Here is a 27736-nt window from a genome sequence, read left to right as displayed (position 1 = left end):
AAAGAATCGAAAGGGTAAATTGTAATAAAATGTCTTTTAGATGAGGATTTGCCTTGAACCCTGAAAAGTCACGTATCTATTCTGTGGGTTTAGTATATTTTTATGATAAAAAGCTACTTCTCGGATTTTCAGGCTTGCTGGCACTAGCCGTTATAATCATCCGTCTAATGTCTCTGTCTCACAATAACCATCTGATTATAACATTGCTTCCCACATATATTTGCCCCAGGGAAAAAAAAAACGTGCTGATCGGCAAACACGAGTATCCTTTCTTCTCGATAACGTAATTCTTATTCTGAAATAACAAACTGCCTTTCTGGCTTTATAAACAGTCTAACAAAAACACTTTGAATGTATCTTCTTTTTGAATATTGCCCTACATCTTTTTTCTGTTACAGTCTATTCTAGGAAGAATGGTCTTTTTCCCTGGTTCAACATGAACTCATTCATTCAACAATCATTTGTAGAGGACTTAATACATAAAGGGAAGAGGGCTTTGAGCTCTACATTTAGTGAACTGTCAAAATAGGACCAAGTTCTGTATACTTTTCACGCTCTTACAACTTCTTTAGATTTGGAAATCTTTTCAAGTCATGCAAAGAGAGTGAATAGAACATTCAGTTACTTGAATACTTAAGAATTTTTTACATTTAGTTCAATGACATATTGAATATTACTGATATTATGATTTTAAATGATGAAGAAATTAACCAGAAAAGTCTATCACTAATAATCACTTGATATATTTTTCTATTTTCTTTTACGTTTTCCAACCCATAGTCCTATGTAACTAAAAAATCTCATTTCCACCCAGTTCTGAACCATGTCTATTTATTTAAACTGACTCACTCAATGATCCAGTTGTAATACATTGGTTATAAAGAAAAATCCAAGATCTAAAAAGTAAAGTTGAATGAATGATTTGGGCTAGATTTCCTTAGAATTTATTTTCTTTCCGCACCACCTGGGACCTTTAAAACTTCCAGCACACTAGGTTTTTAATCCCTTCAGCATTTCTGCTCAAACTCAGTATGCATGCAAATCACCCAAGGATCTTGTTAAATTGGAATTATGATTCAGCAAGTCTGGGGGTGGAGTCTGAGATTCTATGCTTCTGACAAGCTTCCAGGAAAGGTGGATAGTGATGATCCAGGGGCCACATTTGAGTAACAAGACCCTGGAAGACAGACAAAGATATTAATAACTTGGAAGTTTTATAATGAGAATTCTTACAAATAAGAATATATGCAAATTGTGATAAATAATCCTGGTAATATATAACAATTTGTCCTTGGGGCCCAAGCAATGGGCTCAGCATTGCCTAGGGATGCAGAATCATAGAAATGAGCCTGTTGTTTAAAAAAACCAAGCATTAACCAAAATTACTACAAACCAGTAAATTAGTCACTCTAGGTAATATCAGGTATTTAGGTATGTGCAATTGTGTTAATTAATGTACATGATAAATGTATAACTTATCTAAGTTTCTTAGCTGCAAACACAAAACTCAGTTTGCATACCATGCTTGTGGAAATTATTTTAAACAGAGAAAATAGTCAAGAATCTGAGAACAACAGCATTATTAATATCCTTTGAGTGTGTTCTTATTCCATTACAAACTGTTTAACGTTATTACAATAAAGGTTTTTTACTTTTCCCTCATGGTATAATTATTACACATTGAAAAGAAAATTTCTATTGTGTAATATAATTTTTTAATATAATTTTTAAAATAGCTGTATCTCTTTATAAAAGAAAAAGGCAAATCTAGTATAAAAGTAAAAAATATAAAATATCACAAATGCAATGCTTTATCATCAATTAATAAGTGTTGATTGAAATGTTCAGGATTTTTCAGACCACATACTACTACTTCTGCCTCTCAATAAACCTTGGAATGCCCTGATATTGCCCTGCTCTATTAAGAAGGGGGGCATTTAAAAAACTCAGTTATTCTATTTTTATGGTAATCAGAACCCTCAATTTCTATCTGATTTTTTTAGTCAAAGCAGTCTCATTTACATGAGTACAATAAACGTTTTGAAGTGTGGCTAGGATCATTTCCATAATTCTATATTTCTTATCTTTCCTTAGTCTTCTTTAACCTGACATTTTTGCTATAATTTGCAAAACTGAACTCCATTCAGAAATAAAATCCTTGATAGAAAAAGTGAGAATCAAGAAGACAGGCACCACATTTAATGCAGCTTTTCTCTTTCATCATTAACCCAATGGGCAGGAAGAAAAGCTCACAAAGGAGTTCACCATCAGGGCAGGATTGATTAACTTGCTAGAAATAGACATCATTTTCATCCAAGTTTAGATTGGCTCCTACCAGTACTGTGTGATTTCACTTGGAAATGGAACCAGCTACAAGTAGCCACATGCCTGAGTCGAATACAGAAATTGTACCTGTGCCATTTACTACTACTCACTCCTGTTTTGTTTAGAACATTCTTATAAACATAAAATAAAAAAGTTGCAAATATTAACAGCAATACTAAAACACTTTTAAAATGTTTCTTTGAAAAAAAAAATAAACAAATGTTTCTTTGTATTTGTGTGCTTTACAACAACCTCTATACGCTTTTTTTTCCCCCAAACAAGAGTCTTATTCTGCGTGTGTCTTGGCATTCTAGCAAGCATTTGTGTCATGTTCAATTATGAATGTGTTCATTTAATTGAGAAGATTGAATAAATCATATGCTCAGTTGATGAAAGCACTTTCTTTTTTAAATAAGCAGATTGACATAAAATACTTCAGTAAGACACTTATCTATATTTTACTGACTTTGAAATTTGTGTCAGGAACTTCGGTTTATCTGCAGGAGCTACATACTTTATCAGTTTTTTCCCCCCTGAAATAAGGCAGCCTTACCAGATAAATTCAAATACCATTTCCATGCAGCTTTTTCTTCCACCCTGAAAAGCAAGCACTTAGGCAAGTGAAGTAAAAGTGTGCCTTCTAAAGCCACATCCTCCGTGGATGACTTTTAGAGGGAGCACTTTCTATTTTTCAAATTGAAGCCGGATACTTAGAGCCCTTGGAGATAAAACAGCAGAACCTACCAGTCTCACGGCATCTGAAACCACAGTTTGTACCTGTCACTTACAGTTTTGTAAATGAACTAAAAATAAGAGATTGATGGGTTATGTGAAATCCATAATTTCTGTTAATGGTCTACTAAGAAAACACTGGATGTCCCTCAATGGCTCTCTCTCCCTGCTGCCGTCAAGAGGGCTTTTAGAACATTTGTTTAGTCACTTTCTCTTGTTTTGACTTTGAAGTAAAATAGTAAGTGTGCTTATTAAGTTTAGTCGCTTTCTGTAAAGATTCTCAGCACATGATTTTGCTTTCTAACTTCCCAGTGAACTCCCTGAAAGCATCCTTGTATGCACATCAGTATTCTTTCTAGTTTCAGGGGCTGTGCTTCTGTCCAGAGTGAAGGCTAATCAAGGTTGTTGTCCAGATACTAGGGCCCCCTCCTGCTCAGGAAAATATCTTCATATTCCTCTCTCCCTCCCCCTCTTCCTTCCTTCTCCCTCTCCCCATCCCCATCTCTCCCTCCCTCCTCCCTTCTTCCCTAACTCTCCACCCCTATCTCCATCTCATCTCTGTCTTTCCCTGTGTCTTGTTATTTTCAACTTCTCCAGTCCCACCTGCTCTTTCTTTTCAGACTCTTTCCTATCAGAACATAAATACTCCCAGTTTCTTGTTCTAAAAATAATATCCTATAACTGTCTTCTCTTTCCTTCCTTTCCAAACCAAACTTCTTGATAAAGTAGAGCACTCCCCACTCCATATCCTCACCTTGAATTCAATCAAGAGCCTACTGCAGTTTGGCCTCTGCTCACAGAACTCCTCGCGGTGCCAAAGAGGTCAGTAACTCTCTCCCACTAAACAGTTGCCAGGCAGTATTTTACTTGGAATTTGTGGCATTTAATAGGGTTGAGTCTTCCCTTCCTGAAAGTATTCCCTCCTTGGCATATCTTTTTTTGTTTCTATATTTTCTTCCATCTCACATTGGCTTTGAACCAAAAATATTTAAATAAAATTATGTGCAGTGTTGAGCAAGTTCTTACATATGAAAAGAAAACAAATGCCAATCTGATTGTACAGGAAATGGCATCAAATTGCCCAGACCCTAAAATTATATACGAAAAGCAGTCATTATCCATACTTCAAATTAGCTAAATGCACAAAACCATAATTTTATCTTCATGTATCAGCCTAGGAATAACTACTTTGTTCTACGCACGTATCACTGGTCTCTTGAACTGACCCAACCAGAAGAAATCACTAAGTAGGAAGGCACAACAACTAACCCTCTCAACATCTTATGACTACAGAGAAGAGGTGTCAACTTCTCAACTGTGTGAGCTTCCTGTTTCTCCAAAAGGAAGGTTAAAAGGTACTCATCTGAAAGCAGTTTTTAATTTTTTAAAAAGATTATTTATTTATTTATTCGAGAGAGAGAGAGAAAAAACAGGCAGAGACACAGGAAGAGGGAGAAGCAGGCTCCATGCCGGGAGCCCGACGTGGGACTTGATTCCAGAACCCCAGGATCATGCCCTGGGCCGAAGGCAGACGCTCAACCACTGAGCCACCTAGGGATCCCTGAAAGCGGTTTTTAAAAAGCAACTTAATCTTTCTGTTTTTGCTAAATTTTACATTCATTTTAATGGGCAAAGATGCATTTGTTTCTTAGGGTTGTTGTGACAGAGTACCAAAAATTGGGTGACTTAAAACAACAGAAATTTATTCTCTCACAGTACTATGAGCTAGAAATTCAAAGTCAAGGAGTAGTAGGGCCATATTTCCTCCAAAGATGTGGGGGAAGGATGCTTCCTTATCTCATCTAGTTCCTGGCAGTTGCCAACAATGGTTGGTGGTCTCTGGCTTGAACATGTGTCACTCTGATCTCTGCCTCTGTCTTCACATCCCTGTTCCCTTGTGTGTGTCACTGTGTCCAAATTTCCCTCTTATTTTTTTTAAGATTTGTTTATTTATTCATGAGAGACAGAAAAAGAGGCAGAGACACAGGCAGAGGGAGAAGCAGGCTCTCCATAGGGAGCCCCATGTGGGACTCGATCCAGGATCCCAAGATCATAGCCTGGGCCAAAGGCAGGCAGGTACTCAACCACTGAGCCACCCCGGTGCCCTTGAATTTCCCTCTTAAAAGGACACCAGATATTTTGGATGTAGGGCACACCTCAATCCAGTATGACCCCATCTTAAGTGGATTACATCTGCAAAGACCCTACCTCCAGATAAGATCACATTCACAGGCTGTAAAGGAAGATATACTTTGAGGAGACACTTTTCACCTTGGTATAAATGGAAAATCAAAAATTGTTATTTTGGAAAGTAAAAAGGGAAAAGGAATTTATTATTGTTAAGTGATCACATATTATTTTTCTTCCTCTACAAACTCATACTAAAACAATAGTAAAGGAATAAAGCCATAAACCCCCACCAATCCATAGGAAGCAGAGATAATATAGGCTCTATTCTTTTTTTTTGTTTTTGGCTCTATTCTTTTTAAATGTGAAAATTATATTGCCTAATAGATCTATGAATAGGATGCTGCGGAAAGGAAAAATCAGAGAACAAAATTACGATAGAAATAACATTATAAAAGGATTGAAAGATAAATCCCAGAACGAAAAGTAAAGCAAAAAAAAAAAAAAAAAAAAAAAAAACCCAAAGAAATAAAGAAGAGGAAGCATAGGAAGAAAGTTAGTAGATAAGTTGGTGGGGTTTATAGTCTATTTAATACGAATTGTAGACAGAGAAAACAGAGGAGAATGAACTATCAAGAAAACTATTTTTTTAAACACGAGGGACATAAATCCCTAAACAAATCTATCCAGCACAAGTGACCAATAGAAAAAAAATGAAAAAAGACCCCACAAAACACATGAAATGTAGACTTTCAAAATAACTGCTATAAAGTCGAAAACAAAAAGTTTCCAGAGAAAAATATAGCAAATCAGAATTATAGGAGTCTTCTCAGAACAACAGTGAAAAACAGAAGACTTTGGAGAAATATCTTTAAATTTCTTAATGTAAATGGCAGTTGATGACCAACGCTATACTCAGCCAAGCTACTGATCAAGAACGAGAGGGAAATAAAGACATGTTTAGGAATGCAAGGACTCAACACGTACAGGTACCTTTCAGGCACTCATTCGTGAGGAGCTACTGGAGGATATGCTGGCACAGAGGATGGAGCAAACTAGGAAAGACACAGATGCAGGATATGGGAAGCCATGAACCAAACCCAGAAAAATGGCAAAATTTGTGAGGATGCCAAAGAAGGGAAGTACCAGGACAACAGGCCATCCAGACAGCCTCAGGGCAACCCGTCCACACTGGATAAAGAGAAGGGAGAGTTACAATGAGGGGTCCTTGATGTATTACTGATTCAAAGGAAAAGTCCAAATGGCATAAATTATTATGGAATAAAACTATGTTCAGATGAATTGCAAACAGAGACAAGACTAGTTTTCCACAGCAGGCAGGAAATCAATTAAATCACTACCTTGCGAGACAGAATTTACTTCTCTCTCAGTTACCTACAACCTACAAAGAGCTGCAAATCAGCTCAAAGAAAAGCAAAAGGGCTAGAACACGATAACCCAAGGGGTATATCATAAAAGATACACAGTTTTCCATGGAAACGCAGGAAAGATTTTTCTGCACATTAAATGATGAATATGTTAACTTTGTGAAGTAAGTGTTCTTTGTAGAGGAAGAAACTCAAGGTTACAAACTGGTTATGTAATTTATATTTCCATAGTCAGCAAAGGCATAATTAAGACTGTTAATTGTACATGCATACGTGTTTGTACGAGTGTGTGCGTTTTCAAGATTTCCCTTCGATAATCCTACTTGTGATTTTCTTTTTCTTAAGTTCCAGAAGATAATAGCAGGTTCCTCTGGCTTATTTTTTTTTCAAAGTTGATATTGACAACTTATCAACTAAGGACCCACTTAAAGTAAAATAATTCTGCCTTTCAGGCTCTTTACCTATAGTAAATACTACCATATTTTTTTAGTTGCTCCTACAAAGGGGAGACAATTGCAGGACAGCCAGGAAAGAGCCTGGACATCTCCAAGGCCATCAAGTGGCCATGAGAGGACACAAAGATTCCACCTCCTTCCCAAAAGAATGGCAGCCCTCTGCATATGTGTGTGTTTCCTCAGGTAAAATTACTATGTTTTCCCTTTCTCCCCGTCTTTGTAAATTCTGTCTCCCCCACCGTGTTTTTCCTCACGAGTCTGATTCTGACACTCCAGCTCAGGTCTGAACTTCGCCGTCCTTTGCTAACTTTGGGTACAGACTTGCTGTAATGAGTTTTTACAAAGGAGGCAAGGACTCTCTCACCTTTCCCCAATTTAGTTCTTGTGATATTTATAATCATCAGGCAATCTTTACCATAGCCAGTAGGTTGAAATGGAATCCCTTCCAACCTACACCTTTCCCTAGGAAGCCACAGAAGCTCCTCCATATTCATACGGTGTGCTGGCGGGGCTGTTGGGATAACCAGGTGCTTGTAGGAAGATAATCTCTAAAACTATTACAACCATCCAAAGAAAAGAAGAGAGTATGTTTAAAAGGGTGTTAGATATCCTTTGAAAGAAAGGGAAGCAAGGGGCACCTGGGTGGCTCAGTTGGCTAAGCATCTGACCCTTGATTTTGGCTCAGGTCATGAGCTCAGGGTCCTGAGATCAAGCCTCATGTCGGACTCCACACTCAGCACAGATGTTGGAATGAGATTTTCTCTCTCCCTCTGGCTCTCCCTCAGCTTGTGTGTGCATGCTTTCTCTAAATGGATAAAGTCTTTAAAAAAAAAAAAAAGGCGGGGTGGGGGAGCAAGGATATTTATGGTCAGATTTGTCCTCCAGTTTTCACGTTTAGTCCTTCCAGAGAGGGGTTGTGGATCTATTACATGCTAGAGTCATAATTGTATCAGGTGACTCAGAGGTTATTAGCACCTTGGGAATTTACTTCATATGAATCATCAGAGTTAAGTAAAATGATATGTAGAAGTTTTAATTGGCACTTTCTAAAAATTTGCCAAGATTATATTGTTTGTCTGGAATATATAGTCATGGTGAAGAAAGTTGGGCGATTTCAGGAAATAATGTCCTCAAACTACTACATTCAGCTATTTATTACTGAAACTGCCTAGATAGTATGAAGATACCATAACAGAATGCACTGCTTCTCTTTATAGACTCTTTGAAATCAGTATCCTTACACTCTGACATTAACCTTGAATATTTAAAAATTGTATTAGTTGCCTAATAATAAGATGATAGCTTTAAATAGTCAACATTAGTTTTGGGAAATATTTTAGTTACTTGAGGAGATACGTGAAAGGTATCTTAGATTTAGGTGTTGGTGGGTGCTGTAGGCAGCTCTGAAGGTGACCGCCAGTGATCTACACCTCCTAATATTTGTGCCAGGGTGCAATCTCCTCCCCTTGAGTGGGTGCTAAACTTCCTGACACACATTTCACAATTAAAACATGGAAGAAATAATGGCATGTTGCTACTGGGACGGGGTTTCACAAAGACTGTGGCTTCTTTCTTGGGTGTTCCCTCTCTCATATTACTCATTCTTGGGAAGCAAGCTACCAGATTATGAGTGATACTATGGAGAGGTCTATAGTGAGAAAATGAAGTCTGGTCAACAGCCAGAGAGAAACTGCAGCTTGCAAACAACATGTAAATGAACTTGGAATTGGGCTCTACAACCCTGGTTGACGGCAGCCCCGAAAACAGCTTAACTATAACTCCTGTGATACAACCTAAACCAGAGTCATCCAGCTGAGCCACTTCTGGATTCCTGACCCTCAGAAACAGAGACAATAATCAAGGTTTGTTATTTTTCAGCTGCTAAATTTTGGGATTACATGCCATGCAGTAATAGGTACAGAATACTTTGTGCAATGACAATATTGAATATTGAATATTTTAAAAATCGGATGGCAGCTTATTAGACATCAGTTGTCTATTAAGATAGTATCTTATTAGTCAACATTAGCTGCTATAATTACCTTGTTAGATTTGAAAAATCCTTAATCTATTTAAAGGAATACCTGATAAATGTCTTGGACTTTAGATCAATTTGGAAAGTATAACAACTCATCTATCTACAACTTTCCATCAAACTTCGATAGGTATTAAAATACTATGTCATATGCCAGAGCAAAAGGGAATCAATAAGAAATTGTATAATGATTTTATTTAGGCTCATATTTGGGGAACAAATGGATTCAGGCCTTAAAACCGCATATTTATAAGAAAAGAGTCTTCTTAATTTGGGTATCAATGGGTTGATAGCTTTGAAGATAATTTCACCCTCTTTATTTTTGAAGTGGGCCTATTTATATTCAATTTTGGGTCAGTTCCAATTGATGGATTAAGAAGAGTTGCTTTAAAGAATTTTTTTATATGTAATCCCATTTCTAACTTTTGGTAAGCAATCATGCAGGGAAAGAAAGTATTTTTGGAACTAAGCAATACGCCACAGTTTAAAAATGCTTGTTATTACATATATTCAAATCACTTAGGTTTTCAGTTCACAAATACTTTAACTATTGATCAATGATAGTTCAGCTATAACACTCAAAAATTTGTGTTGATAATGCTAAATATCTTGCTTTATCATTTCTTTCAAATATTTTATTACTTTATTTTGGTGTGAGTTTAGCTAATGCCAGGCAAAGAAACATACTCATTTTGGAACTATACATGCCAATATCCCAATTCAACATGTGACCTACAAAAAATTAAAGGAATTTAAATTAGAGATCAATTACATCATTTGAATTTTTCACACAAAACAGTGGCACCTAGTGGTCTATAAAAATCCTCCTCCTGTTTCTAACTCGTCTTTGCTACTATTATTTGCCTACAGCTGGTTCGATTGCTAGTGAGATTTACTAGGATCTCCTGCTGTACAGATTCAGATTTTCATATTAAATTGATCTTTTATTTAGTAGTTGTACACATAACCTAATGTCCACAGTGCTGTTCTTACTAAGCTACTCTAACAGAGATCTTTATATGTAGATGGTGCTAATACTCATTATTCATTATCTGCTACAAAAATAAATTACTTTTAAGACATCAAATGAAAGACTACCTTAGAATAAAGGACTGTAAAGAGAGATTCATCCTTGGAGGCAGTAAAATTTGCCTTTTTATTTCTAAAGCGGAAAAGAGTAATGTAAGCTATTTTATCACCCCTTGGCATTAACAGTATGGATATGCTTTCATTTATTGCCTCGTAGTCTGGACACCTGACCACAATATATTCATGTTTGAAACTTTCTTAAATAGTGTCCATTAGAAAAAAGATAGTGACATTATCTGTTATTTATTATGACCAACTATGGCATGAACCAATTTGGTTTAGGAAAGGTAAATAAAATATTGTCTTTTATATGTAAATGCATTAATTAGTAAAAAATAGAATATAGAATACATTTTTCTATCAAACTGATACTTGTATGTGTTTATTTGCATGACCAATAGAAGATAATGTGAGACTGCTTAAAGCTTTAAAAACAGGGATTTCCTTTTTGTTTCATAACATTGTTCACTCATATGAACACTACACGTAAAACTCAGATATCGCTATCACTGTGCTCCAACTCTAAAGATGATTTTTATATAATTCTAAGAAGGAACTGAGAGGTGCATTGGATGGCAATCATTGACTTAAACGTTCATATTCACATCTAGCTACACATTTACTAGATGTGAGGAACTTTAATATTCTCTTTCTTGATCTGGAGGCTGGTTACACGGTATAAATTCAATGTACCCATGATTTGCATATGTACTTATCATAACATGTATGTTACATGTAAATAACACATAAAAAACAGGGGATTCAGAAATTGATCACTTTTTTAGAAAGTTCTTGACACCATACAAGCACTATCTGAAAGTTGCAGGCCTAATGGTGATTTTTAGTTGAAATAATTATTACAATCTCTTAAAAATATCAAAATTTTCCTATAAGTTACTTATTTTTAAAAAATATTTTGTATTCTAGAGAGAAAGAGAGTGTGTGAGTGGGTAGAGAGGGGCAGAGGGATAGGGAGAGGAAGAAAGAGAGGTAGAGGGAGAGAGAATCCTAAGTATGCTGCATGTTGAGTGCAAAGCCCAATGCGGGAATTGATTTCAGGACCCTGAGATCATGATCTGAGCAGAAACCAAGAGTCAGATGCCTAACTAACTAAATCACCCAGGTGCACCTGCTATCAGTATAGTTTAAACAGATACTTGATACAGTTGGCTCTTGAACATGGGCTTGAACTGCATGGGTCCATGTATATGTGGATGTTTTACAGCACTGTAAATGTATTTTCTCTTCTTTAGGATTTTCTTAACATCTTCTCTTCTCTAGCTTACTTTATTGTATAAGTACAGTATATAATACATGTAATACAATAAATATATTGATTGTTTATGTTCTTGGTAAGGTTTCTGGTCAACAGCAGGCTATTAGTAGTTAAGTATTTGAGGAGTCAAAAGCTATATATGGATTCTCCATTGCATGGAGAGGGAGGTGCCCAACCCCCATGTTGTTCAAGGGTCAACTATATTTATCTTCATACTTTATTTATAGAGATTAACTCAATTACTCATATGAAAAATAACTCATTGATCTTGTAACATGTACCTATACCTAGAATTTAGAATTATTCATTTAGGTAACTAACACCAGACTGTAATCAAAGTTTGAGATTTTAAATTACTTAGGTTGCCTTAAGGTATCTTTAAGGCAAGTGATTACTCAGTGATAGTCTACAATAACATTTAATGCCCAAATAAGTCTTCTAACATTGAAATCTTATCTGTAAATCTGTGTACACCTACTAGTTCGCATAAGAATGTTTTTCTCTTTAGTTGGTACTAAAAACAGGAGAGGAAGAAAAATGAAAAAAAAAATCCTTTCTGTAGGAATTCAGACTAAACTGTATGAGGTAAAATATTACTTTATGATTAGATATTAAATATTACTTTATGATTAGATATTAAAAGTCATGTAATTCATTTTGGTCATTAACATTCTAAATATCAAACAGACTGAAAGGTATAATTAGAAAAAATATAGTATCAGGTAATTCCTAATTTGGGAAAAATAATTTAGGAAATGACTTAAACTATGAGCTGTAAATATTCATAAAAGAATGAGCTGATGGTCTGAAATTTTCATGCCATTCCACAATTATAAGCCAATTATTAATTTGATATCTATTTTTAAATCAATTAAGAAAAATAACTGCTACATGACATTTACTTTTCAAGTTAAAAAATTACCTAAAATTACTCTAAAATATTGAAGCATAGGTAGTACTCCTTGCCAAGAGGAAACATAAATTCCATTGGTTTTTAAGAGACATTAACCTTCAAATCTGCTGATCTAATTAGATGAGAAGTTTCAAACACTTTTCATATGTCTCTTTTGAGTTTCCTGGCCTTGAGAAGCTTTCAGAGCCCAGACTGCTTGCCCCACCATCACCACCACTGCAAAATATGGGATCTGGCTCCCTGAAGGCTGCCAGAGAGACTAGGTCATACAACATGGAGGTGCACTGTAAATTCTCCTCGTGTGGCAAACTTTGACTGATGATTGACAACAAACAGAAGACAGCAGATAATTTCCTCTCTGTTATGACTGCCAATGGACTGTTCTCTTACATTGGCTTTCCAAACATGTCCCTTCAAGGCTTGTCGGATAGTGGCAGCCAGCACAGCAATACATTCTTTTATTTTCTTCCTAACTCTGTTTGCCTCACTTCCTTTCTCTCTCCCTCTAGGTACCCTGGGATTGTACTGGCAATTAACTAACATGCTAACATGTAGGTATTGTCTCAGGATCTTTTTTCTCCTAAGGAACCCAAACCAAGATAGGAATTCTTTCATTTCAAGTTATATAAGAAAATAATGATATTACTAATGTAATCCATACAAATAATATCCTTATTAGTGAAATGGAATCTTTAGCTTTATTTTTTTAAGACTATTTTTTAAGACTTTATTTATTTATTCATTAGAGACACAGAAAGACAGGCAGAGACATAGGCAGAAGGAGAAGCAAAATCCCTGCAGGAAACCTGATGTGGTACTTGATCCCAGGACCCTAGGATCACAACCTGAGCCAAAGGTGGACGCTCAATCACTGAGCCACCTGGGCACCCTGAATCTTTAGCTTTAATATATAATTACACTTAAACTGCAGCTTCCACTTTCTTCAAATATACCTTCATAGGGTTGGCATTTGTTGAACCAGTTTTGAACATTTAAATTTGAGGCTACAGACATCCAAGTAGAGATATAGAGAAGGCCGTTGGTTATGATGGATTTCAGAAGAGAGGCCAGGATGGAGATAAAAATGTGGGAATCATTGCATATAAATGGTATGTCATATGATGAGACTGAAAGAGGGTTTTTCTAAGAAGTAAGATTGATAAAGGGACAAGATCCCAAAAGGACCAAGCATTAGAAAACTCTCACATTTTAAGTCAGAAAATGAAGAGGAAGAAGATTAGAGTGTAGTCTTAATATTTCCAAGGCAGCGGGTGGTGGCCATGCTATGAGTAGGAGGGGGAAGTCTTGGAAATAGGACTTACTCTGGGCCCTCACTTTTCCCCTGCAACAGAAAAGCACAGATTTCTCCAGGTTAGAGTCTTAATCCTAGTGCAATCTATCCCTCTTGATTTCTGGAGAAGGAAGCCTCCTATGTGGCAAGGAAGCAGTATGAGCACAGGGCATCCAGCATCCTTTGACTATAGAGAGGAATGGTCTTCCTTCAAGCACATGGGCACTTTCTTGACTTCTCCTGAAGGAGGCCCATGGAAAGAATACGATATGCACAAGAAAACCAGGAACTTGTTTGTGTCATGAGTTTAACAAGCTTTTCCTTTTCTATTTCATAGCTATTATCTTCATCTGCAAAAGTCTAGAAAGTTAGGTGCCCGCTCTGTTTTTTTCTCATCCCTGGTGATCTAATACCAAGTATTAGAATGTACACTACCATGAAATTCCAGTTTAATAAGAATATCTTTTAGAGTTTATTACACCAGGATTATAATTTCAATTAGTTTTGACTGAACTTTTAATAAATATGTCTGTTGGAGTCAATTTTCACTTCTGAAATTGATATTAAGTACCCATTATATACTAGTCACGTGGCCACAAACTGGGATGCACTGAAGGAACTCACAGTCTAATAAGATTACACTTTAAAAGATAATTTCATTTCCTCTATGACATGATGGAGCTACCTACAAGAGTCTGTGGGGGTGGAGAGGTAAGATAAGTAACTCAATTTGAGATGCTTTATTTGAATCTCTGTAACAATGGTTCTTACGCTGTTTTCTGCACTGGCTCATTTGACAGATGCAATGCATTCTTTCTATGGAAGTGGCTTTCTATTACAATTATTTTCAGTTAAGTGTGTGGAATAATGTGTCATCCTATAGGCAATGGATCAGAATCTCCAAGTGGAGGGGGCTTAGATGAAAAAGTCTTCACCACGCAGATGAGTATCTTCCATCCCACCCTGTGAGAATCTGCTTTGTAGGACAAGTAACCTTAGAATTGGGAAAGTGCATTTTAGGGGTATGGTTTGTGCAAAAAATAGGAGAAGCTGGAGGGGGGTGCTGCGCAGGTTGGGAGGGGGCTGTGGTAAGACGTGTGGTGTGAAAAATAGGTGGACAATAGAACATAACATTAAATCTCATAGTTAAGAAGGTTTGGATTAATTTTTCTGAATGTTATTAGGAATTGCTGGTGATTTTAAAACAATGGCATTATATAATTAGGTATAATCTTTCAAAAGCACATTCTGGGCATAGAATAAAGGATGAATTGGAAAATGCTTAGACTAGAAATTGGAAGACTATTTGAAGATATTGCCCATCTAAGGAAACAACAATAAAAGACTAATGTAAGGCCGTGCTCATAGAAATTGAGAAAGAAGAATGGATTTGAAAAACAAATAGGAAGAAGTTTGGTTAAGTGATGGCTTAGATGTGTGGTCAATGAAGAGAGAGGCAGGGCAAATTGGTTATTTTTTGAAGTCCTATTCTGTGTTCCATGTTAGGTACTTTTATTTACGTTATCATTTACTCTTACAAATCTGCAAATTTAGTGCTGCTCCATTTTGACAGAAGAGAAAATTAAAGATCAAAGAATGTGTTTGATACAAAGATTATCCAATAAGTAGTGGGATATCTAGAATTAAGCCAGGTTGTTTTGATTTCAAATTGCACTCTTTTCCCCAATCATATTATAATTCCTCCAAAATTATAAAATAACAGTAAGACTATTAGATTTCTAACTTGGCCAATTTAGATAAATGGCAGGGCCATCAATAAAAGTATGGAGTATTGGGCAGAGGTAAAAGATAATGTGTGCAATTTTGTATATGATGAGGACCTGTAACTTAACCAATCAAATATATTTAAACAGTATCTATACATGCAACTCCAAAGATCAAAAGATACATACTCTGGATACAGATATACGGTTAGAGTTATTCATCTAATATTTCAGTGAGAGGGTATAAAATGATAAAAGAAAAGGACCTAGACAGAAATTTGAAGAACAACACCCTTTGACAGAGGCACGAAGATCCACAAAAGAGACTAAGACTACTCAAATAGGCAGGAGGACAATTAAAAGAAATTATTTTTACAAATAGTAAGAAAGAAAAGAGTTTCCAGAAAACTTAATTGTTCATAGGGACAAAATGCAACAGCACATACAAGAATGTAAGGATTAAAATATACTCCTTCACATTGGAAATTAGGTCATCAGTGGCCTGGCCCTCCTGAGTTACAGTTCATTGGAAAGATGGAGGTAAAAAAGAGTATTAGAGTTCATCAGGACTAGTCTTCCAAAAGCATGGATAACAATTGGATATTACATGAATGTGGTGTTGTATGTTACAGGAGGGCTACTCATCAGAAATCACGCTTTCATAATACCTAACTAAATATATCAAACAAACCAGGAAGAAAGAAAAAGAGACATCCAACAGAAAAATGGTCAAAGAGTAACAGCTGACAATTCGCCAAAAAAGGAGAGAGATACAAATTTAAATTCAAGGAAATCACCTTGAGTCTTTTTGGTAAGTAACATTTGATAAGTAAAATATTGCAAAGTAAACCACAATGAGTTTCTCATGGTTGGCAAACAGATTAACAGAAATATTTAAAACAAGGGTAGCTCACTGTCTCAGTTAACTGTGCAACTCTTGATTTCCCAGAGGGCATTTGGGTAATACGTATGGTGATGTAAATTTCCAAATGTAAATTTACTTTGATTCAGTTATTTCATTTTTAGAAATTTTTCTTAAATATAAACATATGCACATGAGCATGAACAAATATTTAGCTGTGAGATTTTAGCTCGTGTATACTGTTAATAAAACTGTTATAATATCACTTTAACAATGCTGATGAATTAATGGATCTAGACATTGATCATCAATAGCTGCTAACATCAGAAAAAAATGAACAGCACAATATTAAGTACCATCTGAGGGTGACACACAATACCATCTATGACACGTTATTGCCAAAATATGGAACTTGAATTCTGGATCCAAGTACCTATTCTAGGAAGTACAATTGGTTGAGGATTATGTCAAATGACACCAGTGATGATGCAATCAGCAAAACCAGGACAGGACAAATAGTATGGATCCACTGACCTATTTTTTCTTGTTCTTTTTTTTTACCCCAACAAATAAATTGCAAGGAAATAGAAAAGAGAGATGAAGAGGAATCTACTGATTAAGAAAGATTTACCATTTGTAGTACATGGATCTTATCTGAATGTTGATTTAAATAATTTGGAGAGAGGGAGGAAACGAGGGAGGGACAGGATATCAAAGATTTTAGAACATTGTTTAAATATTTGATATCTGATAATATAAAGAATTATTTTAGTGTTTTGAGGTGTGATAATGGTGTTATGGTCCTGTTAAAAAAAAGTAGAGTGGGGAACAGAGGAGGGTATAGATGAAATATGATTCACCATAAGTTGGTAATTATTGAAGCTGGGTCATGGGTACATGGTGGTTCATTAAACCAATCTTACTTGAAAAAAGCAACCACAAACCTATTCAATAATATGATTTTGATTAAATAATTTATGGCACATCCATAAGATAAAATAATATGCAGATATTAAAATGTCCTTTATATTATATAGTATGGAGAATGGTTAATAATATTCAGTCTTGAAATGTTCATAAAATATTAATAAATGTAAAAAATTCTCAAAAGAGCATGCAGAGAATCACCCCATTCACATGCACAGAATAGAAATAAAGACCCCCAAATTAGTAGCAATTATCTCTGAAAAAAGTTCTTGATTGTGAAGGGAAAGGCATTTGAAGGAAAATATAGGGTCATGGGACATTTTATATTTTTAGATAAGAGAACTTTATATTTTATTTTATTTGTAGTTAATTTGATCAAGGGCTTACTATTTATCAGACGTTGTGCTAGCACTTTACAAACTTAGGAAGCATCTGTGAGATAATTATATTCATTCTTAAGAGAAGCCAAGTAAAGAAATTTTGAGACACTTGGCTAAATGAACTAGCTAGAAAGAGAGCCAGGATTCAAACCTGCAGTTTGACTCAAGAGCCTTCATGCTTATCCATTGTCTCTTGAGAAAAAGTGAGGATAAGCAGAGGTAGCAAGTCCTAGAGGGAGAAAGCAAATGGATGGAGTGAAAGCTCTGAGTTCACATGGAGAGAGGAGTCCCATTCAGAGCAGAAATGAAGTCATTTGTGCAGGTGAGAGAAGGGAGCATTAATATGTGGGCAGATGTTTATAGAGTAGGGGTTCCTATCTAACTAGAAAACATTTTTTTTTCACACAAAAGGTCTAACTAACATAGTTTTTTGCTCTATTTTATAAACCATCTGTTTCCTTTTGTAGGAAATATTATATTTCCATATACCAAATACTGAGAAAATTACAGAGATTCCCTATTCTGTTTAATTGATTCATCTGTTCATGTACAATAGCACATTCTACTAGTTACTGTGCCTTTATTTTGCATTTTGATATTCATCCACAAAACAAATTGGCATAATTTGCTCGGCATAATGTTTAAATACTCATGGTGAATAAGTGCTTGGCATAATGTTTAAATACTCATGGTGAATAAGACCTATAGACATTCATACCCCAGCCCTTATGGAGCTCATAAAGTCCAGGGATCCAGAACATTTTTCCATAAATAGATGGTAAATATTTCGGGCTTTGCAATTAATTCTGTCTCTATTGCAACTAACTCAACGCGGCCATTGTAGCTGGAGTAGGCCAAACAATATATGAATGAAGAATGTGGCTGTTTTCTGACACTGGATTTAGCCTAAGAGCCTTGTTCTAGGTTGGCAATGGAATGCTCTGTATCATGAATTGTTAATAGCGAAAAAAACTGTGGAAGTGGCAATGGAAGTTTGAGAAACTCTATATTCTGTTGTTATATGGCACTAGTCCCCTGTTGTTTGGGATTGAGATAGAGCAACATACATCTTTGTTTGCTCCAGACAGTGCAAGCTAATGCCTGTTATCCTGGTATAATGAACAAGAGCTCCTTGTTGCACTCTGCAATTTTCCAGTTAGGATGGTTATCCTAAGTTTAGGAGCTAGATCAATGATCTCCTTCAATAGGAAAAGGAATCAGCTATCAATTAAGGCAAAACTATGACAGGAAGATATAACGGATGTAGAGAAGTTTCTTTACTGAAGAAGGTCTTCCAGAGGACATATTAGGAAAGGATCGGAAAGGAGAACAACTGGAATTCTTATCCAACTGGTGCCTTAGTTCAGGCTGCTATCACAAAGCAATATAGACTGGGTGGCTTATAAGTAACAGAAATTTATTTATTACTCACAGTTCTGGAGGCTGGAAGCCCAAGATCAGGGTGCCAGCATGGTTAGGTATTGGTGGGAACCCTCTTCTAGGATGTGGACTGTTGGCTTCTTGTGGCCTTATAGGGTGGAAAGACTGACAGCTACCCCCAGGGCCACTTCTTGGTAAGAACACTCATCCCAGTCAAGAAGGCTCCACCCTCATGACCTAACTACCTCCCACAGGTCCCATCTCCAAATACCATCCCCCTAGGGATTCGATTTCAACATATGAATTCTGGGGAGGACATAAACTCAGTCCATAACAAATGGTGTCTGTTAAAAAAAAAAAAAGAAAAGAGCTGGAGGATGGAAAGTAAAGAAACAAAAACAGGAAAGGAATAGAGTCTGGGAGAAGCATTAATGATACACTGATTTTTTTTTGGACTATTATTACAAACAGAACATTATTGAAAACCTATATCTACCTTGAAAAAAAAAATCTAGCCTAAATCCTTGCCTCATCCTTACTCTGAAACAAGGCAAGGGTTCTTCTGGCAAAAGTTCATAGGAGAAGGAACAATCAAATGAAAGAGTCTATTCCCAGAATATTTACATTCCAGTTTGCCAAATGTAGTTCATTTTCAGAAAACAGCTAGAGTGGGATAAACATTCAAATTTAGAACGTTTATCCATAGCAGATATTTACTGTTACATCCATGATCAGTGTTTCCTGTTGACTTTTAAGATCAGTATTTTCTCTGCTCTCCCTGCAACGTCAGCGCTCTCCTGGGGAAGGTCTTCGTAGTCCCTCAGGCAGGATGAGCCATTCCATGTTCTGTAACCCCCACTCTGGCACTGCTCCTTGGAAACGGATTGGCTGTGGAGAGCATGATGCTTGAGTCTCAAGGTGAGCCACTTCCAAGCCAGAGGGAGGCTTCTCCCACAGGCTCACGTGCTACATGTTTCTGTGAAACTGGCAAATATAGGATTTTCAAAAACTGTAATTGGACAAGTCACGTCTTTCTTCACTCCACCTTCTCCTACACTGCCCTCCCCTAGTGCCCATGGTTTGGGGGAAGCTGCAGGCATTTCTGAGATCTGGCTAAGGGGATAGGTTGAGTATGGGGCTATAATGAAGCGTTTCAAAGTCACTTCCAAGTGCAATTGTGTTCTTGTTAGCCTAGCAGTTCCACGTGGAAATAGCTTCCAGCTGTCTTCTGTGTGGGCTCACTGGCCTTGCGAAACACCCCAAAAGTACAAATCAGAAGTTATCTGGTGATATGGAAGTGTCTTTAGCTCAAGTGTTAGGTATGTGGAAGAGAAGGAAGGATGGGTACAAGGATTGCAGGACCTTTAACGGGCCACATAACAGTTTGGCGGAGTCAACGGTAGGCCTGCTTTGCAATCCCACTTATTCTTGGCCCAATTCTGCTTCGTCTCCTTCACTGTCACTTATTAGTCTGTAATAAATACCATATAACCTCACCTCTGCCTCAGCATCATCTGCTTCTGCAACTGCGGTAATAATCTCAGGAAAATTCTGTTGAAAGATCATTTCCAGAAAATGGCAAAATGACTCTGATACAGTTATGATAGTGAACATATGTTGAAGAACTTATTTTACTCATGATATGAGGCAGAGGCTACAAGTGATTCAAAGGAAAAGTCAAAACAGTATGAATTAATATATAATTAAAGTATGTCAAGATGAATTGCAAATGGAGACAAAACTAGCTTTTCCACAGGGTGGAGGAAATGAATGAAAGCGTTTCTGGAAGAGACAGAATGTGCAATTATCAGCTACCTACAATTCATTTTTAAAAATTGCAAAAAATAGCTCAATCACAATGAATAGGATTAGAATTTGATGACCTAGAAAGAGTATAGTATAGAAGATGCATAGTTTCTCGTTGAAACACATTTTTTTTTTTTGGCACATCTCTTATTTGCAAAAGTGTCTTCCATCCAACCTCCCTTTTACTTTCAATAGAAATAACAGAATCTAGTCCGCAAATTCTGTTGAGATTTTGGCACACGTAGATGAAAAATATTTTATAAAATTCCCGATAGTAATGTATTAAATAATAAGAAAAACTCATCAAAGCTTTAAATAGCTATAAATGACTATCATTAAAAATTAAACATAATATTAGTCTAATACTTTCCTTATTCTTCAAACATAAGCTTTGTAATAGAATCATGAACCCAAGTATATTTATTTGAACAATAAAAAAACATCATGGTCAAATTTAGTGTGTTGTAAATACTTATATGTTGACTAAAATAGAAAATATGCAATACAGAGACATAATCCTAATACTATTGTCAATGTGTTGGTGACCTAAGAAGGTGGTTTAGAAATGTATAAAATTATGTCCAACCAGACATCTTTTCGGGGCCCAATGCATTTGTTTCTTGCAATACTGTTACAAATTCGCAAATGAGAACAGTTTCTGGTGGGTTTCTCATTTTCAAGTTCAATTTTAAAAGTACAAATTCTGCTATAATTAAAACTGTTGGAGAAAATATAAGGTCTTAGAAGTTTGTGGACCTTAAAATTGAATTTTATTAGGTCGCAAATTGTTCATAGTGGGTATTTTCTTCGTATGTTTTGTAATGATAATGCTTAAATTTTCCAATTCAAATGTTTGAAGTGTGACAATAGATTTTAAATGATTGATGTGAGTAATTTTAAATGTGTTTAATATTTTAAGGGTGCTATTTATTCCTCAAATCCAGTGATGTGTATGGGTGGTTATTTGTACAATTCTTTCACATTGAATGGAAGAATAGAGTTCTTTGTATTCAAGAAGATATTTGGAAGCCTGTTCTAAAGATATAAAATTGCTCTCGGAAAACACGAACAGAAAACAGACTGTATTGTTCTTCCTCAAAAAGCACAAAAGGCAATCAAACAAGTGAACCAGAATATGGTAATTATTGAGAATGTTGATGGTACCCTTAAGATTAAGCCACAGAAGATAAATGCTTTTCTGGGGATGAATTTTCTGAAAAATCTATTAAGTGGGGTGGAGGAGAGGATGGCCCACTTCTACTTCTACCTTGCACAAAACAGTCCATTTGTGTAATCTAACAAATCATCTTTCTTGATTTTGCTTATAGAACATGGACAGTAAAATGAATTACCAAGGAGATAACAAATAGACATGAGGAACACACACAAAATAATGCAGGTAAAATGAAGATAATAAAGGTGCTATTTCTGGGAGAGCGCTGGCATGTCAGGGTTTGAAAAGAGAAAAACATGTGCCTTCCCTGTAGTCTGCAAGGCAGCCTCTGACAATGAAGATGAATTAAAGACTCAGGAAACTAATGCCCTTGATGTTAATTCCGTTACAGTTCTCTTTCTTTCAGAAACTCCTTAGAGATCAGATGGATGAGACCTAATCTTTATTTCATGTTTCTGTAACTTTAAAATAAATTTCTCTCTGCTGCTTCTCAGATAATGACAATAAATCCATAACGTGAATACTGAGAATGCTAGATTTTGAAAGAAAGAAAGCCAAAAGTTTTATTCTAGATTAATATATATCTTTGAATCAGTAATTTAGGGGCTAAACAATCACATAAGAATTTACACTTGCAGTATTAGAGTGGGGGATAACTTGCTGGGATGTGAAGTACCCTTGCAATGGTCTCAGATGGTGCTTTCTGGTTAACTGACTCTATTAGTGATGAAAACACCAAGTCAGCGCTTCGCTGGATTATATAATATTGTGACTATTTTAAACTGCCCTCATTCTTTTTAGTTTTCCAACACTCCTACTTTTGACAAAACCGAGCATGTTGGTGTGAATGCTTATGTCCTCCTCAAAATTCATACATTGAAATCCTGCCCCCTAAGGTAATGGCATTAGTTGGTACCCCTGGGAGGTGATTAGATCATGAGGGTGGAGGTTCATGAATGGGATTAGTGACCTTATACATAGAGGCCTCCGAGAGTTTGCTGATCCCTTCAACCTTCTATAACGGAGAAGCGGGCCCTCACTAGACACTGATCTTAGACTTCCAATCTCCAGAAATATGAAAAATAAAAATCAGTAGTTTATAAGTTACCCAGTATCTCATATTTTTGTTACAGCAGTCCAAACAGACTAGGAAACCAAAATATTTCCGTTTAAAATATAGAAACAACCACAATATAATCTCACTCTTTAAAACAGTAGGGCAATACATTTTAACAATTATTTCGTACTTGTAGGAAACCCCCTTGAAAAGTCCCTTTCTTTAAAAACGAAAAAGCACGGGGATGCATGGGTGACTCGGTTAGGTGTCCGACTCTTGATTTTGGCTTGGGTCATGATCTCAGGATTGTGAGACAGAGACCTGTTGGGCTCCATACTGAGTGTCTGAATGTGGAGCCTACTTAGATTCTCTATTCCTTTCCCTTTCCCCTCCTTGCCCACTCTAAGATGCCCCACTTATTGCAGGTGGGTGTTTATTCCAGGTGATGCACTCAGACTATTCCAAGCCTTCTGTAAAACTTAATTAAATTTCGAAGCTCAGTCTTAGTTGTCGCATGGTGAGTGCTGTCTTCAGCTTGGGGTGTGATCCTGAAGACATGGGATTGAGTCCCACGTTGGGCTCCCTACATGGAGCCTGCTTTTCTCTCTGCCTGCATCTCTGCCTCTCTCTCTCTCTCTCTCTCTCTCTGTGTCTCTCATGAATAACAAATAAATAAATAAATAATAAACAAATAAATAAATAATCTTTAAAAAAAAAAAAAACCCATGGGAAAAAAGCTATGCACAGAGTCCGTACCTGCAAAGTGTGGTTTGGTTTCACCAGTATGAAACTGCATTTCTAAATTTTACAACACTGGCTCAACTATTTGACCAGAGTACAATGCCTGGCTGGGATGATGGACTGTAGGTTTATCTTCTTCCTTCCAGGTAAAATATTCTCATCATTGTGAGCTCATCAAGACACACATGATGACTAATATCACACATCCAAGACCCAGGTTATTCAGCTTTTCATAACACAAATCTTAGGACAAAGCCTACTTACTCTAGCCCTTCTCTGAGTGTGGTACAATTCCTTATTGTACTGTTTGTTCCACTATGAGTAGAAAATAGCCCTCCTATGCATTCATATTATGGATTTAGACCATTCTATCTTTTGAGGACATTCCTGGGTGAAAACAGAAGGATTTCCCAAGAACAAATCACAATCTTCACATACAGGTCAACCTAAATTCAAATTTAAGTAGAAAATATTTTCTAAATATTCAGGGATGCACATGATCTACATTTATATGTGAATTCAAGCCATGTGGTTTGAAATCAGCTCACCAATATTCAGAGCTTGTAATGACAATGCATAGGGAATTGCTTTATCATACGCTATTGGCTATCATCAAAGAGTTGTTTTTAAGAACTAAATAGAGAACATCCCTAAAGATATTTCAGTGTTCACTATAAAGAGCTAGAACTATTTACGAATTCCTCCAAACACAATTTTTCTGGTCCAAATCCATTCAATTTAATCTACCCAGTTAAACACATTTGACTCTACACACAACTGAGCCACTTAAGGTCTGAATTCTTATGTTTTTATCTTTGTGCTCTAGCATCTAGTCAGTGCCTAGCTGCAATATTTTATAAAAGCCTGAGTGAAGAAAGAAAAGAATTACCATTAAGTAAAGTTCAACCAAACAATAGCTTCATGACAAGGGTCAATTATTTAATGAATCAAAGTCTCAATTTTCATCACCTACACATATTCCATACAATACCACCTGTTTGATAAGTTGTCATTATAAAGGAGAGCTTATGTTATTAGTACTGTTGTTTTATTTTTTTATTTATTTTATTTTAAATTTTTATTTATTTATGATAGTCACACAGAGAGAGAGAGAGGCAGAGACATAGGCAGAGGGAGAAGCAGGCTCCATGCACTGGGAGCCCGACGTAGGATTCGATCCCTGGTCTCCAGGATCAGGCCCTGGGCCGAAGGCAGGCGCTAAACCGCTGCGCCACCCAGGGATCCCTAGTACTGTTGTTTTAAACAAAGGAAATGAATATGCTTAGGGGTAGATTCATATGTAGTGGGTTCTAGTCGGGCAATGGAGAATCAGGCTGAGAAAAGTGTCTAGGAATCAGTAAAATCAGTTACTCAGGTATTAAAAGAACCCATAGTGAGGAAACCCCACAAACATGATGGCAGATGGTTGACTGTAACTCTGATTCAGAAAAAAAAAATACAAAAAAAAAAAAAAAAAACAGTGTAGCCAATGATATCCACACATTGTTACGGAGTCTTAAATATTCTTTTTTTTTTTATTATTGTATAGCAATAGGCTCACCTTTTATGTTAGTAGACCTCTGAAGGTGGTCTTCTCGAAAGGCTTTCACTTGCAGACAAGCCTCAGATACCAGGTCTGTCATAATCTTTGTAAATTTCAGACTGTTTTTTCAGGCCAATTTTCATAGACCTACAAAATTTCACAGATGGTAATAGTGATAGATGATGTTTTTAAAAACACATGTTGACAGGAGAACATTTCTTTATGTCACACATATTGTGACATTTCTTTATGTCACACATATTGCCTCATTCTACTTTCCTCTTAGAAATGTCCTATAAACATCTAGGATAGAGATGGGTGACTGGGTGATGGTGACACACCAATGCTAATATATTTAATGCCAGTGAATTGTATGCTCAAAATGGTTGCATGGGTAAGTTTTATATTATGTATATTTTACAATTTAAACAAATAGATTGTGGGAGTATATGATTGCGCTAAATAATGAAGCCAAATTTATTTTTATTGCTTAAATACTGGATTAGTTCATTTAGGGGTAAGAGAGACAAAAGAAAGCATCAGCCAGCTTTAACCTTACAAGATGAAGCAATTGGGCTTTTTGTCTGTTTTTAGAGCTAATATGGGTCCTTGAATTGCTACATGCTTCTGGCTGAGATGCAATAATACTTTAGATGAAGGGTTCCTTTGAAGAGCTATGAAATTTTTGGTTGTTGTATGCCAAAACAGTTTTAAAGGCCAATATTTTTGCTCATCAAGAGCTGTAGGGACCAGGTTCAGTTGATATTTTTGAATGCAAAGAAAAATTAATGCTTGAGTGGAAAACTATGCATTTCTAACATTCTAGAGGAGACCTCTTTGGGTTATCTTATTCTGATTCTATGGAAGCTATTTTGCAGCTATGTATAGATAACTCATAACAATGCAAAATAATTCTTGTCTGTAGACATACAGATTCTTTCCTGGATAAAGGTTTAATTGATTCTACTCATTCTTCTCCATCTTGCAGAAAAACAAGTTTGCATCCATCTGCATATTTATTTCAATATTCCTTATCTATTAATATGTCTAAGCTTTGGATTTTTGTCAGGCTGAGTTATAACATCTGCCAGGTTTTCTCATTGATTACAAGCCAAATAACATCCTTAACACCTGTTCATTTTTATATCCGTATGAGAATCATGATTTTATCTTTCTCGAAAGTTGACTGTTAACAAGAACAAATGAAGAAATTTGTTTTCCTTTAGACGTAAGGGAGAGAAAACAAGGAAGTCTTTAAGTTTGTCATTTATCCAGTCCTGTGTATCAGTAGAAAAAGATTCACATCAGGAAATTGATTCTGTAATAAAGATTATTTTATTGACAGAAGTTTATCTATAATGACTAGTTTTCTCAAATTTTTGTTGCTTCTGGAGTGCTTTTTCAGTCAAAAATTTATACCATGGCTCATCCATTACTAAAATTCAAAAGATTATCTAAAATGAGCCATAGGTAGCATTTTTTTTTTCTATGGAGAATTCCACAGCTTATTAAATAAGTTAACTGAAAAAAAAATGTCTGGTACAGATTTTGACAGCAGCTAGTTAACGAAAATTCAAACTATTTTCAATAAAATATAATTTAGTGTGTTTTAATTCTAAAGAAAACATATTGCTACTTTTCTCATCTAAACATTTATGGCTGGTGCAAGTGTGGGCCCATGCGTGCAGAGAGCAGAGCGCACGGGGGAGATGTTTTTTAAATCACTGAATTTCGAAAAACATGCATTAGCTTCAACAATGTCTTTAATAAATACTTTTGGGATGGATTAATATTTCCTTACAAATGTAAAAAGAAAGTCAAGGTACTACTGAATACATCAAGGAGAAAAAAAGTCTACAATATGTGTTTTTGAAAAACTCAAAAATCTGTTTACCTGAATATCTGAAAATATTTAAAGGCTGGCAAACACTTGTAAATATGTCTAGTAACAGTATGCTTTTATTCAAGAGAGCTGGAGACAGTGGTTGAGCTTGTTAATCTTCAAGATAATCTAGTGACCTTGTTCATCAGCTGTGCCATAGGGAGAACCCTTGCCCGGCTCTTTCATTCTCCCCATTTCTCCAAGATAGGTGTGGTAGGGTTCTCTAAGGAAACACAACAAATAGGGTTTAGATATAAATACACACATAGACGTATATATACCAACACTCATGCACGCACATGTATCATATGCATAACTGTAGCAGAAGATATCATACAAGGAATTGACTTATATGATTACAGAGGCTGACAAGTCCTAAGATATGCGAGTGGAATCCCAGGAGAGCTGAAGGCTGGCAGCCTGGAGACCTCGGAAGAGCCAATATTTCAGTTAGAGTCTGAAGCAAGAGAGAACTGATGTTCAGCTCCAGGACATTAGGCAAAGCAAGTTCCCTCCTACTTAAAGGAGGTTCAGCCTTTTTGTTCCATCCAGGTCTTGATGGGACTTGAGGAGATCACCCACATTTAAGGGGAACAGTCCCTTTTCTTCAGGCTACCGCTTCAAACATT

At 36.2% G+C, this 27736-nt stretch overlaps 1 long non-coding RNA gene across 1 annotated transcript; it reads right to left on the bottom strand.

Moving 5' to 3' along the window:
- Nucleotides 1–1081: 1081 nt before the first annotated feature.
- LOC129494097 (uncharacterized) lies at nt 1082–27280 on the bottom strand. The gene is made up of 3 exons (XR_008661296.1): nt 27120–27280; nt 25244–25372; nt 1082–1177 (listed from the first exon to the last, which is right to left on the bottom strand). It is a non-coding gene; the product is annotated as an uncharacterized LOC129494097 (long non-coding RNA).
- Nucleotides 27281–27736: the final 456 nt, after the last annotated feature.

The sequence above is a fragment of the Nyctereutes procyonoides genome, unplaced genomic scaffold (genome assembly GCF_905146905.1).
Source record: "Nyctereutes procyonoides isolate TBG_1078 unplaced genomic scaffold, NYPRO_anot_genome, whole genome shotgun sequence".
NCBI classification, from domain to species: Eukaryota; Metazoa; Chordata; class Mammalia; order Carnivora; family Canidae; genus Nyctereutes; species Nyctereutes procyonoides.
The sequence above is the reverse complement of the archived record's forward strand: the minus strand, read 5'-3'. Positions and strand labels throughout refer to the sequence as shown.